General features: G+C 41.6%; 2 long non-coding RNA genes across 2 annotated transcripts; both read right to left on the reverse strand.

Moving 5' to 3' along the window:
- Positions 1–6,336: 6,336 nt before the first annotated feature.
- On the reverse strand, positions 6,337–9,277 carry LOC117049404. The gene is made up of 3 exons (XR_004426990.1): positions 9,219–9,277; positions 8,238–8,362; positions 6,337–6,485 (listed from the first exon to the last, which is right to left on the reverse strand). It is a non-coding gene; the product is annotated as an uncharacterized LOC117049404 (long non-coding RNA).
- A 2,183-nt stretch (positions 9,278–11,460) lies between these two features.
- LOC117049405 lies at positions 11,461–14,568 on the reverse strand. The gene is made up of 3 exons (XR_004426991.1): positions 14,525–14,568; positions 13,590–13,752; positions 11,461–11,503 (listed from the first exon to the last, which is right to left on the reverse strand). It is a non-coding gene; the product is annotated as an uncharacterized LOC117049405 (long non-coding RNA).
- Between the last annotated feature and the right edge of the window lie 1,528 nt (positions 14,569–16,096).

A 16,096-nucleotide genomic window follows, 5' to 3' on the forward strand; every position in this document is an offset into this window, starting at 1 on the left:
TGTTCATATTTAGGCAGCATTTCCCACATGTAGTCCCTCTCAAACAGCTCCTATCCTGCAGGTTCCTCCCTGTAAATTCAGATTTCGCAAATCCAAGGATAACCCAAATAAAAATAAAAATCAAAAAAATACAACTCCACTCAAGGCAAAGGACACATCACCTTCCTTTTTTCCAGTGGGGTGTGTTAGCATTTCACCCCTCCCTTTGGGATAATCGTATGACCTGGTGGTCAGAGAGAAGGGGGAGGGAACTGTGTCTTTGATCCTCCTTTTCCTGACTCTGAGCCTCGTGGTTTGAGAGTGTGTGATTTCATCTCTGCTGGAGATAAGATGTGTGAGTGAAGAGCTCTACCGCACAGTCTGTATATTCTGTAAATATGCTGTAGCTTATAGTGATAAAGAACAAGTGGATTTTTTTCTTCGATTCCAACTGCAAGTGTGCATGTCTGTGTGGGAAACATGGATTCAAAGAGAGGAAGCATGGATTCCACATGAAATCAGGCTCAAATGTGGATGAACCCCTAATGTCAGGTGTCCTTTATCTAGCACAGGGGAAATCAATGTGGCATCCTCCAGATGTTGCCGGATCATAATTCACATCATCCCTAATCATTAACCATGTTGTGTTGAGGCTGATGCAAATTGGAATCCAACATCTGGAGAATAGGAACTCTTAATACATCCCATATTTCCCATATTTGCAACTCCCACCTCTTTTAAAAAATTTTTTTACAGTATTTATTTGCTTTTCTGATAACATTCAACATCAACAAACCATAAACAAAAATCATACAAGAAAGAAAAATATTTCCTTTCAAAGATTTTAAATAATTGACAAAAAAATCAGAAAACATTCATTGACTTCCTATCCTCTCTTTCCATGGTTCCTTTTAACTCCTCTTTTCCTCGTGTTTCCTTAGTTCACCCCGTCTATCGCAACCACTTTTATATTCTTTAATTATTTCTTACTCTGCTGAAAATTTTACCATCCTGCTAGGTAACGTGTTTACTTATAATACTTTCCCATATATTCTGTAAATGGTATCCAGTCTTCTTTATATCTTTCATCGTTTTGGTTTCTTATCCCAGTGGTCATCCCTGCTAACTCCACATATTCTAGCAGTTTAATATGCAAGACGTCTTTCATTGGCACTTCATCATTTTTCCATTTTTGTGCTAATAATATGCGGGCAGCCGTTGTGGCATACAGAAACAACTTTATTTCTTTATTGGAAACTTCTGTTGTTATTAACCCCAGCAGTAGTGCTTCTTGGTTTTTAACAAAAGATTCTTTAAATCATTTCCCAATAATTTTTAGTTATGCTACATGTCCACCACATGTGCCAGAAGGTTCCTTCTGTTGTTTTACACTTCCAGCAGTTACCTTTTATTGATTTTGACATTTTTGCTTGTCTGTTGGGTGTCAGATACAACCTATGCTGTATCTTCATAAAGTTTTCTCTTAAGCGATTACCATCTCTTATTCCATAGAACTGCTGGCCCACAGAGTGAAGATCTCTTTGAGATCTCTTGCCTTGGAGTGGAGAGCCCACCTGACTTTCACAGGGAACATCAGAAAATGGAAAATATTTCAAGAAAATGAATGTTCTGTCCCACCTACTGCCTACTTGCCCATTGCTTTGGAGCCGTTACAGAGGAAGGAACAGAGGAAAAGGGCAGCCCTCTTAGACCTTCTCAGTTCTAAATGCCACCAATCACAAACCTGCAGTTCCAGGCTCAGGGTTAACAGAACACAGGAAATGATACACATCCCAAAGCCAATGAGAAGCAGCAACCTGTGCCCCTTAGAATCAGTGAGATAGATCTAAAGAATATAAAGAGAAAGAGAAAGATCCTCTTAGCTACAAGCTGGTTAGCTTATGCCTTTACCTGTACAGCTGACAGAAAGCACTATTAAAGATAAAATTAAAAGCATATATACGAACAAGTCATGCTGAAGAAATAACAGCTTGGCTTCTCTCCCTGCTAATGACACTTTTGGATTTCTTTGAGTGTGTCAGTATAAGAAAGCATAAACCATGCATATTGGGGCAATTGTCCCCACTAAAATCTCCCCACTACATAGTGGGCAGCTCAATGAAAATGTTGTCCCCAACACATGGCAGCTGTGGGGGGAAAAAGTGAATTCTCTGTAAGGGATCAACAGGAAGGAGACTGAAGATACAACTCCTGAAGTAATAATGCCGTTAGACAAAATCTTCACAACAACAACATCACAGCATTGGAAAAGGTGCAGAAGAGCCCAGCCATGATTATAAGGTCAAATAGCTCAGTGCTGATAACAGCAAGGTTGCAGGTTTGATCCCCATATGGGACAACTGCATGTTTCTGCATTTCAGGAGGTTGGACTAGATGATCCTCAGGATCCCTTCCAACTCTATGATTCTTATGAAGTAACACCCCTGTTTGGAAAGAGTTGAACATTGGGGCAGAAGATTCATTTAGGGAAACATGGTAGAGGTGTACAGAGATATTTAGCTAGCAGTCATTAGGTAACAACTGCATCACAGGCTCATGAGGTTTGCCAGGATGAGCAGCTTAGGATGCAGTGGATCCCCTGTCTTCAATTACCCAACCCCAGCTCAGCCAAAGATACAGGTTGGCAGAACTGGGGTCAGTGTAAGTTCCAAAAAAGGGGCTATTCTGGGGTGTGTGACAGGAATGGGACCAGAGAGTGGTGACTTAAGCCCATTCAACTCAGTCACGTGACCTGGCAATGTGGCGTAGAGTGCTATTTTAAAGGCTTGTTTAACAACAACAACAACAACAACAACAACAACCATTTTATTTACAATCTGGCTGAGTTTCCCCAGCCACTCTGGGCAGCTCACAGCACATACTAGAACATACTAAAACATCAAAGAATGAAAACTTCCCAATACAGGGCTGCCTTCAGATGTCTTCTAAAAGTCAAATAGTTGTTTATTTCCTTGACATCTGAAGGGAGGGCGTTCCACAGGGAGGGTGACTTTACTGAGAAGGCCCTCTGCCTGGTTCCCTGTAACCTCACTTCTCACAGTGAGGGAGCCAGGGAACAACCCTTGGAAGAGGATCTCAATGACTGGACTGAACGATGAGGGAGGAGATGCTCCTTCAGGTATACTGGGCTGAGGCCATTTAGGGCTTTAAAGGTCAGCACCAACTTTTTGAATTGTGCCAATGAAGATTCTTTAGAACCTGTGTTATATGGTCCCAGTGGCCACTCTCAGTAACCAGTCTAGCTGCTGCATTCTGTATTAGTTGTAGTCTCTGGGTCACCTTCAAAGGTAGCCCCACATAGAGTGCATTGCAGTTTCCCCTCTGCCATGGTTAAGCAGAGCATAGCAACCCTAAGACTGGATCTCATGTACCTTGACACCATGTTAATGTACACTGGCTTGCTATACACCAGCTTCTTGTGCACAGGATTGTTCCCTTCAGCTTTCTCAAAGGATCTTGGGAACTGTAGTTCTATGATAGAGTGATGTGAGTTTTCTTTTCTATCTCAAGTGAGGAAAAAAAATAATAGCATCAAACATATCAAAACAAATTTGAAAAGGGATTTTTTTTTAATAACCTGCTTCAGTCAATTTACAGTTTCCATGAACTGCATTTAAATCTATGGAGTTCTCTTACAAAGAAGAATGAGGGAACCTTCATAGACCTACAATACCCATGATTTATTGAGGGCGGAGGGAGCTGTTGCACCATAAATAGCCATGAAAGGGATGTAAACGTTCACAGCAAAGACCGGTCGTTTTAAGAAGACTGATTTTCAAGAATTAGAAAGCAAGAGAATAAAAAACTGGGGGGGGGGGCTTACCGTAAATGCGGTTGCACAGCAATGAAAAGCAATTCCACCTATAACAGTCAGCTGGATGTTATATGTTTCTACTCCCATAGCCAGGTAGATTCTTTCTGAGTAATAGTATGCCTGAAATCAGACCAACACAATGAAAAGCCTTGAGTGACTGGAAGAAGCAACTGGTGGTCACCTAAGGTGATTAGAAATTGAAGACTCCACTGTGGGCTAATGTGAGAAACAGGAAGTTGAACTCAATGTTCTGATTCTGCAATGTTCTTTCTCTCTCTCTTTTTGGACTGAGCCTTGGATGTCAGCTGCTCTTAGTCTAGAAGATAAACCACTTCCAGGTTCCTTGAGATCCAGTGTGTTAGAGTGGTTAGACTAGGACCTGGGAGACAAGGGTTAAAATCCCCACTTGGCCATGAAGCTCACTGGGTGACCTTGGGACAGTCAATGCCTTCACACAGATACAGGGAAATGCTGAGCACAATTTATCATTTAGATGGGGCAGGGCTTACTTGCCCCCCTACCATTTTTTTTATTGACACCCATGTTTCCAAGAGAACATGACCATTCATGATGGAAGAGATGCCCAGATGTTTTTTTGGACAAATCCACCCATTATTCCACCCATTATTGCTGATGACTGTTTCTGTTATATTTGTTGTTATGTATTATTTTATAAGTTGTAAGCTGTCTTGAGCATGGATTTAACAAATAAAATGAGTGAGTGAGTGAGTGAGTGAGTGATTCCTAATCATTAGCCATGCTGGCTGGATATGATGGGAACTGGAGTCCAACAACACTGGCTGGGCCACAGACCTCCCAGCAGGGGTGTTGGATAGTCCCAGCCCCTGGAATAGAATCCGGAGAACAAAACGGGTCCCTTAGTGAAAAGATCTAGGGTATTCCTCGAGACAAAGAGTGATAATTGGTGCCTCTGAACTTGGTTTGAAATGCACCCTCAGTTTACCGGGCTCATCCTCCTAACATCTTGGGATCTTGCTTTCCTTACCGCATTGAGGGCATTGAGGTGTTCTCCACCAATCAAGGCAACTATGGGGAAGACTTCTCGTCGTAGGCTTGGGGTCATCAGCAGTTTTAGAGGATTCATATTCTTTTCTTCCTTCTCAGTGATGTCCTCCAGCTTCAGATCTTGAATCTCATCCTCCACATCATCCCTTTCTCTCAGCGTCTTCAGTGCTGGGTGTGAATATCGACAGAAAGGATTAGACTTCAAAGGAGGAAATTTTCCCAACAGCATACAAATCACCATGGCTAACCTGACCCAACAACCTACCCTCCTCCCTCAACAAACAAGCCACACTGCAGTCAACTGAATGCAGCCAACCAAGCTCGGGACCTCATAATCTCTCACATTAACAATAAAACAAAATACATAAGCAAAGGACCTACCCACATGATGCTGACACAAACCTACTAAATCAATAATAAGCAATAGAACAAAAGAACAATAACACATCTCTCTCCCCCTCCCTTTTCCCCAAATGCAAGATGTCTATGAAAAAAGTGTTTCTCACTATATTTAAATGAACTGTGAAAAAGACTATGAATTGAAATTGGAGGCAATAGATATACATTTCCCTCTTTATCTGTTTTGTAATATATATATATATATATATATATATATATATATATATATATATCATTGAATAAAAATTAATTTAAGTACATGGCTAGGCATAAGCTAAGACATTGTCTGAATGCCTGCCAGGTCCCCTTGGCTCTCATTTTGAAGAACTGGGTGGGCACAGTCATTTGAATAGTTCTTGTTCCAAGTGGTGGGCAAACAAGAGGGCACTTCAACAAGTAGGCTGAGTCTGTTTGTTGCAGTGCATCTGACAGTGTGTCCTTGGACACTGGGCCTGAATCTGTATGGCCAGTTCATTGTCCAACTCAAGTTATGTGTATCTCTGGTTCCTGGAGCAATCTGTCCCTCCTCTGCGAGGATGGCCAACACTAGTGGAGTACAAATGTCTCCAAGCAAACTGCTTCCCAGCAACAGACACAGAGAGCCAATCCCATTCCTCATCTCCCTGTGACCAATCCTGCCACAACATCTCCATGTGATTCATGGCAATGGGTTGTAGTTTAAGTCCTATTCAGAGTAAACCTATTGAAGTCAATGTACCTAGGTTAGTCATGTTTATTTACTTCCTTGGATCTGTTCTGAGAAGTATTGAATTCCACCTCATGTGTATCTGCTTTGCTACAAAATGGTTGTTGATAACTCTATATTAAGAAGATCAATAAAAGCTGTACAATTCAGAATGTTTTACCTTCTCTTGCACTCGCTACATCCTTCCTCTGGATGAAAAGATACCTAGGACTTTCAGGAAGGTAGGGCAGCACAATGCTCTGAAGTATTGGCATGATTACAGGAAAGCTTGCCAGAATTGGGAGACCTATGCAAGGAGATAGTGTGATGATAATGCAGGGGGGGGGGGGAAACTGTGCTGGAAAATTTGATATGCTTTAAGCCGAAATATTAATTCTTTTGAATTACCTTGTTCAGCCCCAAGAAGTTGCTGAAGAGCAAGTATCTCAAACAACAGATAACCGAGAGAAGAAAACAGATGGTGCATCATGGTTATGCCTCCCCTCAGGCTTTTAGGGGAAATCTCAAGAAGATACAGAGGGACAACACAGAAGATTATTCCTGGTTCGATGATAAATTAAAGCACAATTCACAATGAGTGTGTGGCATAATGTGCAGAAATGTATAAACAAGTGTATGATTTCAAAGGATAATTCACAATATACACGTGATGTGATGTGCAGGAATGCATAGGCATGTCTGCATGGCACAGTGAGTCACATAGGTAGATTCCTATGATGTCCCCTGTGGGCTTCTGCAAAATGCAATTCTGTCCTTCACAACTTGTATGTATGGCCAGTGGGACAAACTGCAAGTTCAGATGGCATTTGACACCATAGATATGAAGATTTTGCCCACTCGTAGCACTAAGCAAAATTGAGCCCCGCATGAACACAGAAAGGTGTTCTCGGCCGCTGCCTCTCAATTTTGAAAATTTCTTCCCCATGCTCCTTGCCAAAAGCAGAGCACTTGACAGCATAAATATGATGATGTAATCCAACTACACTGTTTCCCATGGTGTAGAATAATTTGCATGCAAATTGCCACATCCTTGGGATGGCAAATATTTTATGTTAAACAAAACAAAACAAAACATCAAACTCATTTCTGCACACAAAAGTTTCTTTGCAGGATATTCATTTCATTTCATTTATTATTCTTTCTTGGTCTTCTGTGAATATCTTTTTCAATTCAAGGTTGTTGGTGTAACCTAGAGGGGTGAAATTGCACTAACAGCTTGGGCCATGTCTCGAGTTGTCCATCCCCCCCATGTCTGGATCCTGTTCCAGGTTAGCACACCAGCTGTACTGGGTTGTTAGAAACAGTCCAACTATCTGGGGATTCCTTTGGCTAGTTGATCTGGGCATGATTGCCCGCCAAAACCTTCTGTTCAAATGGTCTGATCAGAGGCCCTTATTGTTGGTCAGTGCTTTGCTGGTTGGCCAGGCATTGTCTGCTTTCATGCCCGGCTCACTGGTGGTGCATTTAAGCCAGCTCCACTGAACACTCTCAGCTCAGTTGGCAGAAGAGCCAAAGGAAGAAGAAGACCAAAGACTAAAGATTGTGGACATCAGATTGTGGCTGGAGTCCTGTCTCATTGGACTGGTTGTCAAAACCCTAAAATGGTTTCAACATTCCTGCAGGAGGCTGGAACGGATATACAGTACGCCCAATGCCTGAGCCAAAGTTCCACTTACATCTGTAGCCAATAAAGTTGTGGCCATTTTTAAACCAGATCGTTGTCTGAGTTCATCTTATCACCCCTTAATAAACAACTACAGTGGTACCTCTACTTACGAACTTAATCCGTTCCGAATGCACATTCGTAGGTCAAAAAATTTGTAAGTCGGAAAAAGCGATTTTCCCATAGGAATGCATTGGAAACGAAAAATTCGTAAGTCAAGTAAACCGCATCTAAAATTCGTAAGTTGAGTAAACCCCATCTAAAACCGCCAACAGATGTCCATTCATAAGTCAAAAAATTCGTATGTTGAGTAATTCGTAAGTCGAGGTACCACTGTATATGACATTTAGAAGACATCTGAAGGCAGCCCTGTTTAGGGAAGTTTTTAATGACTGATGTCTTAATGTATTTTTAACCTTCTGTTGGAAGCCGCCCAGAGTGGCTGGGGAAACCCAGCCAGATGGGTGGGGTAGAAAGAATAAATCATCATCATCATCATCATCACTGCCAGGGGGAAGGTGGCACTGCGGCTGAGAGCGCAACCGCCTTCTCAACCGTCTTGCAACTGGGCTTCTTTTTCTTAAAACAAACAAAAAAAGCAAGGTGCTGAATCCAGGACCCTGACTCACCTGAACACATTCCACTATAGAAGAAGGTGAAGAGGATGCATCCATAGAATCTTAACTTACGTGAAAAAAGCAATATCACAGAAGAGGTAATGCATAAAAAGTTAGTTATCACTAATGCACCTTTCCTGTAAAGACAGTAAAAGGGGATGGGGGGGAGCCATACCAATGAATGTAAGGTACAATCAAAAGATCAGACAATTGAGAAAAACTATGGAATTGTAATACGGTCAATAATGTTTTTTTTTGGGGGGGGGGGGTGATTTCTTTTGGTTTTGCTAGTTTTGAGAAGAGACAAAAAGTACCCAAGGCATTGAAGTTCCCACTCCCAAGCCTGGTAAAATTGCCCAGGAACCTTTTTCTTTCTTTCTTTCCACCTACAGATTTCAGGAGACATTGCTCAAAGTATGTGTGTGTGTGTGTGTGTGTGTGTGTGTGTGTGTGTGTGTGTGTATGGGCTAGAAATTTGATATTTGCTGCCATGCTAGGTAAATTCTCTTACTTGGAGGATAGGGATGAAAGAGCATGAAATACTCTGCATGGAAATATATGCTCTACAACTGACATGGCCCTTCCCCAGTGGCATACTAGAAAATCTGCACACTCATATTAGGTTTTACGCCAGATACATCATTATTTAAAACCACCTTCTTAAAACAAAGATTCATTACCTGACTAATGGTCATCAAATAGGATCATTAGATCATACTCTTTCTTTCCCTGCCACATCTCTCTCTGAAATGGCTAGTAATAGGTGAAGGTGATCTGACATCACTGAATTTCCCTCCTGCATTTCCCATTACATGTGGTTGAATGTCCTAGGCAGGGGGAATGATGTTACTGGGGGGGGGCATGTAGGTCCGCAGCAACACCATCACCATGACTATCATAGAATCATAGAATTGCAGAGTTTGAAGGGACCCCGGAGTCATCTAGTCCAACCCCCTGCAATGTAGATTACCTGTCACATGTTTATCTTTATACCTGCCAAATCTCTCCACCAACCAGCCAACCACAAGGGACCCAACAATGTTTCCAAAGAACAAGAACGTTGTTTCAGTTGTGACCAGGCTTATGTGAGAAAGTTCGATCTCCATTTCAGTATATTCTGTTAAGTTAAAAAACTCTCGCATGTCCTGTGAGAGAAAAACATAAACGTTCAGCATTAGGACCTCTCTACAGATTACATGGGGATACGGGTGGTGCCGTGGGTTAAACCACAGAGCCTAGGGCTTGCCGATCAGAAGGTTGGCAGTTCGAATTCCCGCGATGGGGTGAGCTCCTGTTGCTCGGTCCCTGCTCCTGACAACCTAGCAGTTTGAAAGCACACCAAAGTGCAAGTAGATAAATAGGTATCGCTCTGACGGGAAGGTAAACGACGTTTCTGTGTGCTGCTCTAGTTCGCCAGAAGCGGCTTAGTCATGCTGGCCACATGACCCGGAAGCTGTATGCCGGCTCTCTTGGCCAGTAACGTGAGATGAGCGCCGCAACCCCAGAGTCGGACACGACTGGACCTAATGGTCAGGGGTCCCTTTACCTTTACCTTACAGATTACATGACAGGAAAAGCTAAGAGTACAAGAGCTGTATGAAACCCTCAAGAGCACTGCCAGTCAGCCAAGCCCACATTCCCAGCACGTTCACACTCTTGTCTCAGTGACATCTATGCTGGCTTAGTCCTGTCCACAGAATGGGAGATGGAAGATTCCCCAAGGACATGCTGTAAGGGGAGCTAGCCTTATCTTGTATGCTTATGCTGTGGAATGCCCTGAGATCTACAAATGAAGGGCTTTATACATTAATAATAATAATAATAATAATAATAATAATAATAATAATAATGCTCTGCAGGCCTTGTTTGTTCATTTATTCAGTATCAGCCCATCATGCACCTGCTTCTGATGCAGGTTGCATTCATAACTTGACCATAACGGTCCCTCAATTTTGTATACAGAATATTTTTTTTAAAGGCTCAGACTAAAAAGCGATGTAGCTTACAAATTATAGGTCACCTACAACACAGATGAATCCAGTGGTGGTGTTTGAATTACAGTGGGGCAGTTGGGAGGGATATGGGGTGAAATGGAATGGGAGCTGTGCGTTTTCACTGTGCATCCATGTACATGCAGATCCGCATTCAGGGCCAGAAGAAACCCCCACCCTAGTCAGAGTTTGAGGTCTTCTAGAGCAGGGGTGGGGACCTTTATCTTTTTTATATATAAAGAATTTATTGGATTTTACCAATAAAACAGACAATACAAAATACAACTAAACAACAACAACAACAACAAAAATACAAAACTACAAAACTGCAAAAATACAAAAATCTAACTATCCTAATCCTATTCATCACATTGTATTGGGACCTCCTCACATTCTCTTTTCTGCGTTCATTTCTAATCTTCTTTAGTAACTGTAACATTAAGGGGGTAGGGACCTTTATCATCCCATAAGACACATTCTGCAATAAGCAGCCTTGCGGGGGCTGCATTCTAGCAGTCAGACTTTTATCATGCCTTGTGTTAAAGTTTCATTTGATTACTCTAAGAGATTATCCATTCTAGCAAAGCAAGGAGGCATTGCAACAGTTCCAGCCAGGCAAAAGGAAATGTGAGGAAGGACGGATGAGTGAATTCCCAAAAGCCAGAGAGAAAGAGGTTTTGGTGGCATGAAGTTCCCGTCTTGTTAAGTTCATATATACCCATGAAGCTTTAGAAAAAAGGGAATCCCCACCCTCACTCTGCAAAAGGAAATTTATGGTCAAGTAACAGAAGTTTATAAAACTGCAGGTATTAGGTAAAAGTGCTCATTAAAGGAATCGACTATTAAATGTAACAGTCAAAAATGGATTACGTATATTAAGGAGAAATTGCTTGCACAAATCTATACAGTAGTCAAAACATAAGACAAAAAGTGAGAAAAATATTAGAAGAAATACTAAAGAATTTTCTTTTCACACAAAAATCAGCATCTTGCTGCAGAAAGGTGGGAAACCAAATCTAAGATTGGGAAAATAAGAAACTGTTGAAACTGTTGAAACTGGAAACTGGAAGATCCTTTCACCCCTATCATCAAATTACCCTGGATAAAATGTGGCCCTCAACAGAGCAAAACACCCCCAGCCCTACTGTAACCCCTGCGTTAAAAAGCTATCTCCACTGCAGGCCATCTTACCATAGACGAAGAGATGAGTAACCCCATATTGTAACCATCATGTTGTGACAGGAGGCAGGAAGCCACTGAAACCCACATAAGCATCTTTGACAGGTCCTACAGAAAGGAGAAGCACATACTGTGACGAGAATGTACAGGGCAAAATACATGTGGACAGCTTCTGATGTATAACAGGGGTCAGCAAACTTTTTCAGCAGGGGGCCGGTCCACTGTCCCTCAGACCTTGTTGGGGGCCGGACTATATTTTGAAAAGAAAAAAAAAATGAACAAATTCCTATGCCCCACAAATAACCCGGAGATGCATTTTAAATAAAAGCACACATTCTACTCATGGAAAAACACCAAGCAGCCCCACAAATGACCCAGAGATGCAGTTTAAATAAAAGGACACATTCTACTCATGTAAAAACACACTGATTCCCTGTCCGGATTTAGTAGGCGGTTGGGCCGGATCCATGCCTTAGTTTGCCTACCCATGATATAGAAGTTCCACAAGCTTGTGGGTGTACTTTCTGTGCCATTGGGTTCTCTGATTGTGTGGATCCCATGTTCCAGATGTCAACACTCTGTGTGGACAGCAGGAGCACAGGGACAGATGTAGCACTGGGGGAGGAGGCAGAGCATCACTCCCTGTTGCACCTGGGATTTCCCTACACCTATTTAACGGCACATGAATAGGGCTAGTGTCTACCACACTGTCCTCCTGCATCCCAACACTGAGAGCACATTGTTTCTGGTATCTTGCTGGAAGCACCCAAGTCATAATTGTCATATTACTAGTTTATTTCTCATGTTTCTCCCCACTTAGATCAACAAGGTCCATAGCAACTCCCATCACACCCCTAGGAAGCATGGATGTTCCTGGAAATATTCCTAAATACGCTGTAAATATGAGATCCAGGTACCAAACGGGACCACATTTAGTTGGAAACGAGAACCCACATGTTCTTTGTCTCCACCCCATCTTACCCTACCCACTTGTTCAATTTTTTTTAATTTCTCAGTTTGTCCTCTCAGTTTCTCACTCTGCAAAATTTGCTACCTGGAATCAATTTATATTCAACTAGGGGGAAAAAACCATTTTAAAGGGCTTCCCATGTTCACTCAAGCTCCAAAATACTGGAAAATTGAAACTGCCCGGGTTCACACGCTGAGCAGATGTTTGCTCTGTTCAATATGGATAGGGTATGGCATTCTACTTTGTGGTTAGTTCAAGCTTCACCACTACCTTGGAGCTGGGCGACTTTGTAGAGCGGAGCCAACACATGTTACTCTACTGCCAACCCAAACCATCCACAGAGATAGAGTTGGAAGGAACCTGATCCAGTCCAAACCCCCCCCCCCCCGCTTGCTGTAATATAGGCACAGGTGAAAGACTGGAATGAGGCAGATATTTATTAAGGGGAAAGGCTTCTCTTTGTTGGCACTTTGCTGATCAAATTCTCTCTCCAGCTATCCCAGGACCCACTCTGATGTTTGCTCAGCATGCAGCAAATCCCACCCCCACCCCCCAAAGCTGTTAGCTGTACATCTATTCTGCTGCTCTATTGTTTCTTGGTTATGACATTCCTACGAAATCGCTTAGCTCAGGATTTTGATTTTGCAAATTATAATTTATATAACGGAGGTTAACATGGAAATATATTAAATAACACATTGCATTACACTGCAGGAATACTGTAAAATGATGATATGAATTGATTACTATTAATAGTAATACATAATCGGGCGGGGAGGATATTGTAATAATATAATGAATAATCTGTTATATCCTAATGTTATTATACCTTAATATACTGTATTAGTCTTATCAGTTCTTGGTTATACTATATCAACATTTTAATTAATCATAGAGATTTAATATATAATTAATATTATAATGTATTGCCTTGGATCCATGCTTAGAGAAAGCACACTGGAAGCTGTTCATTGGTACTACAGTACTCTAAGAATGACAAATTCTGAGCTGAAGCTGGATGGAAGAAGTTGGTTTAAACTGAGTGAGTGAGTGAATGAATGAATGAATGAATGAATGCATTCTGGGGGCATGGTGAGGGCAGGACCAGAATGGGGAGACTTTTTATGGATCTTAAGCCCATTCAGCTAACACAGAGTTCTTGTGCATAGGTTTGCACCCTTAGAACCACAAATTCTGCATCAAACCCAAAGTACTATGGGGTACCTTTTGGAAGTCTGGAAAAGATTTATGCATCAACTTAGATTTCCCATAAACCTCATTGTTTGGACAAAGTCCTCCAAGCTCACCCGTCTCCTTATTGCTGCATCGACTAGCTTCTTATTTTTAATCATGTTTTCTTCTGTAGCAGTCAGAAAATAAGGCTCACCTGTTGGGGAACAAGATAGTGTTGCTGACTTGCTCCAAGCACTGAATTGATACAGCAGGAGTAACTATGCTATTTGTTGGATCCATCAGGATAACTGATGGACCTTCCTTGCTCTGTCTGGTGAATGAGCTGATAAAGTTTGTGACACATTATCTTAGAGGAAGTTGGAATATGGAAAATAATAAGTTTTTACTTGATCTTTGATGGGGTTTCTTCTTCACACCAGCTGCTTAAATTTTAACACTACTTTTCAATATTGTTTGCACTTCTAATTAAAAGCTAAAAGTTGCATTTCCTTTGGCTGAAGATCTTTTGATAAAGCTTATTGTGTTATAGTAGCTGAATGCTCACAGGAGTACATTCATGCAGATCCTAGTAAATTGACCATTGCTGTCTGACTTTTGGAATTCTCCCTGGGGACACAGGGAAGGATCTGCCATGATGGATTAGTATTAATATGATTTATTTATTACATTTGCATTTCACGACTTTCACAGATTATCAGAGCACAAATGCCCATCACCAAATCATTGGCAGTGAGATGATCATGGCAGGGAACCGTGTTAGTCCTCTTGCACTGACCCTTTTAATATTTGCTGAAATTCCTGAAAAAGAGTACAGGAGCTATTGAGCCCAGTGTCATTGATTGTATAAATAACCACAGAACCGGCTACAGATGGAATCTGTCTATAGGCAGCCTCCCCACCTGGCTTTGAGGAGTATTGAGCAGATTAGCGCTTGAGGATGAGTAGGCAAGAGTTCACAAACTTACAGTAGCTTTCTCTTAATTGTGAGGAGACAGGAACTGAGCCAAGTTCTGCTTTATATTGGAATAAAGCATTCAGAACTATGGCAGTGTGGCAAGAGCCAATCAGAGGGTGGATGTCTGAAGGTTCCAGGAAGCTGTTGACAGTTGGAAGCAGAGATGATGCAATATCTCTGCTCGCAACAGAGAATGGTTTAGGGTTGCATTCTGATGATAAATTAATGTGGGTTATTTGGTGGAACGATGGGTCTAGAATAACAAATCTGAAAAGTGACTGAGCTATGAATCTGGAAGTCCTCAGCTGGCATGCATGATTTCATAGGTGGCCCTAGACAGACTACATTCTCTCTCCACCTGCAAGATGGGTTTAATCATAGTGACCTACCTTCCAGAGTGGTTCCGAGGACCACAATATGATATCCTGGAAGCGATGGGGAATTGCTTTTTACAAATGCTACATCTCATGTAGCTTCCAATGTTTCACGTTTCAAAGTAGAAAGCTGGGTTGTTGATGTTTTTGGAACATATTAGTTCTCATGCTGGGTATCCATGTTCTAACCACTACCTTTCTTTGCCAATCCTGGCCTTCTCAACTGGAGGCTCTTTTACCAGCTAGCATATGGTGCAATGCTACATTAGCTGGTTCTCCATTGATAGGGCCGGCCCAATACGTTTTGGCATCTGAAGCGAACCACAAAATACCACCACTTCTTCCCCAGCTAAGGAAGAAGGGGTGGGTGAAGAACTACATCAGGAACAAGAGGAAGATAATATATATCTTTATTGCAGTCCATAGAACCACAAAACAGTTTCAAAACAAGATACAGTTAAGACAACCAAACAAAAGGCAAAAGAGACCGAGGTAGTCATTTTGTTATGTCTAGAGCATGATGGTCTTTGCTATTGCAATGTCCTGAGAACATAAACAAAGCCTATTCTTAAAGGGGATGCCTCTCAATCTACCATTTAGAACTTCCGATGGAAATACATTTAATCTAGCTATGGTAAATAAATGCTGATAGGTGGGTACAGACAAATTCCTAAGATAGGAGGCTAACTGAAAGTCGTGCCCGTATTGGATATTCCAGCTGCAATTGGGCCACAGATTACATTGGATCTGCATCACAGGTCACTATGTGAGATGTCCCAAAGTGCAGGTTACGGACCTTTCAGGTTGCGAACGGGGCTCCGGAATGGATCCCGTTCTCAACCAGAGGTACCACTGTAATGTGCTTTTTGTACTTCTGTGTTACAGGAAAATGGTATCTATATGAATGTATGAAATGTGAATTAAAATGTAATGCAGAGGCTTATAATTTCTTATTTTATGCTCTTAACTATTATGTACTTAACTAATACCTAGGGACAAACCATATATACAATTTGTTTATTAAGGGTGCTACATTTTGCTTCTAAAAGCAAAATTTCAGAAGGATACCTGCATTAATTTTCCCACAAGGGTAACCAGTATGGTTTGGGGATCACTTGCATTTTCTGTTGTTTTCTTTTTTTAAAACTATTTGGAAATTCCTAAAAATGGCTGTGGCATGCTATTTCTGAGTGAAGTGAACGGACTAT

This window comes from Lacerta agilis, chromosome 7 (genome assembly GCF_009819535.1).
Source record: "Lacerta agilis isolate rLacAgi1 chromosome 7, rLacAgi1.pri, whole genome shotgun sequence".
Lineage (NCBI taxonomy): Eukaryota > Metazoa > Chordata > Lepidosauria > Squamata > Lacertidae > Lacerta > Lacerta agilis.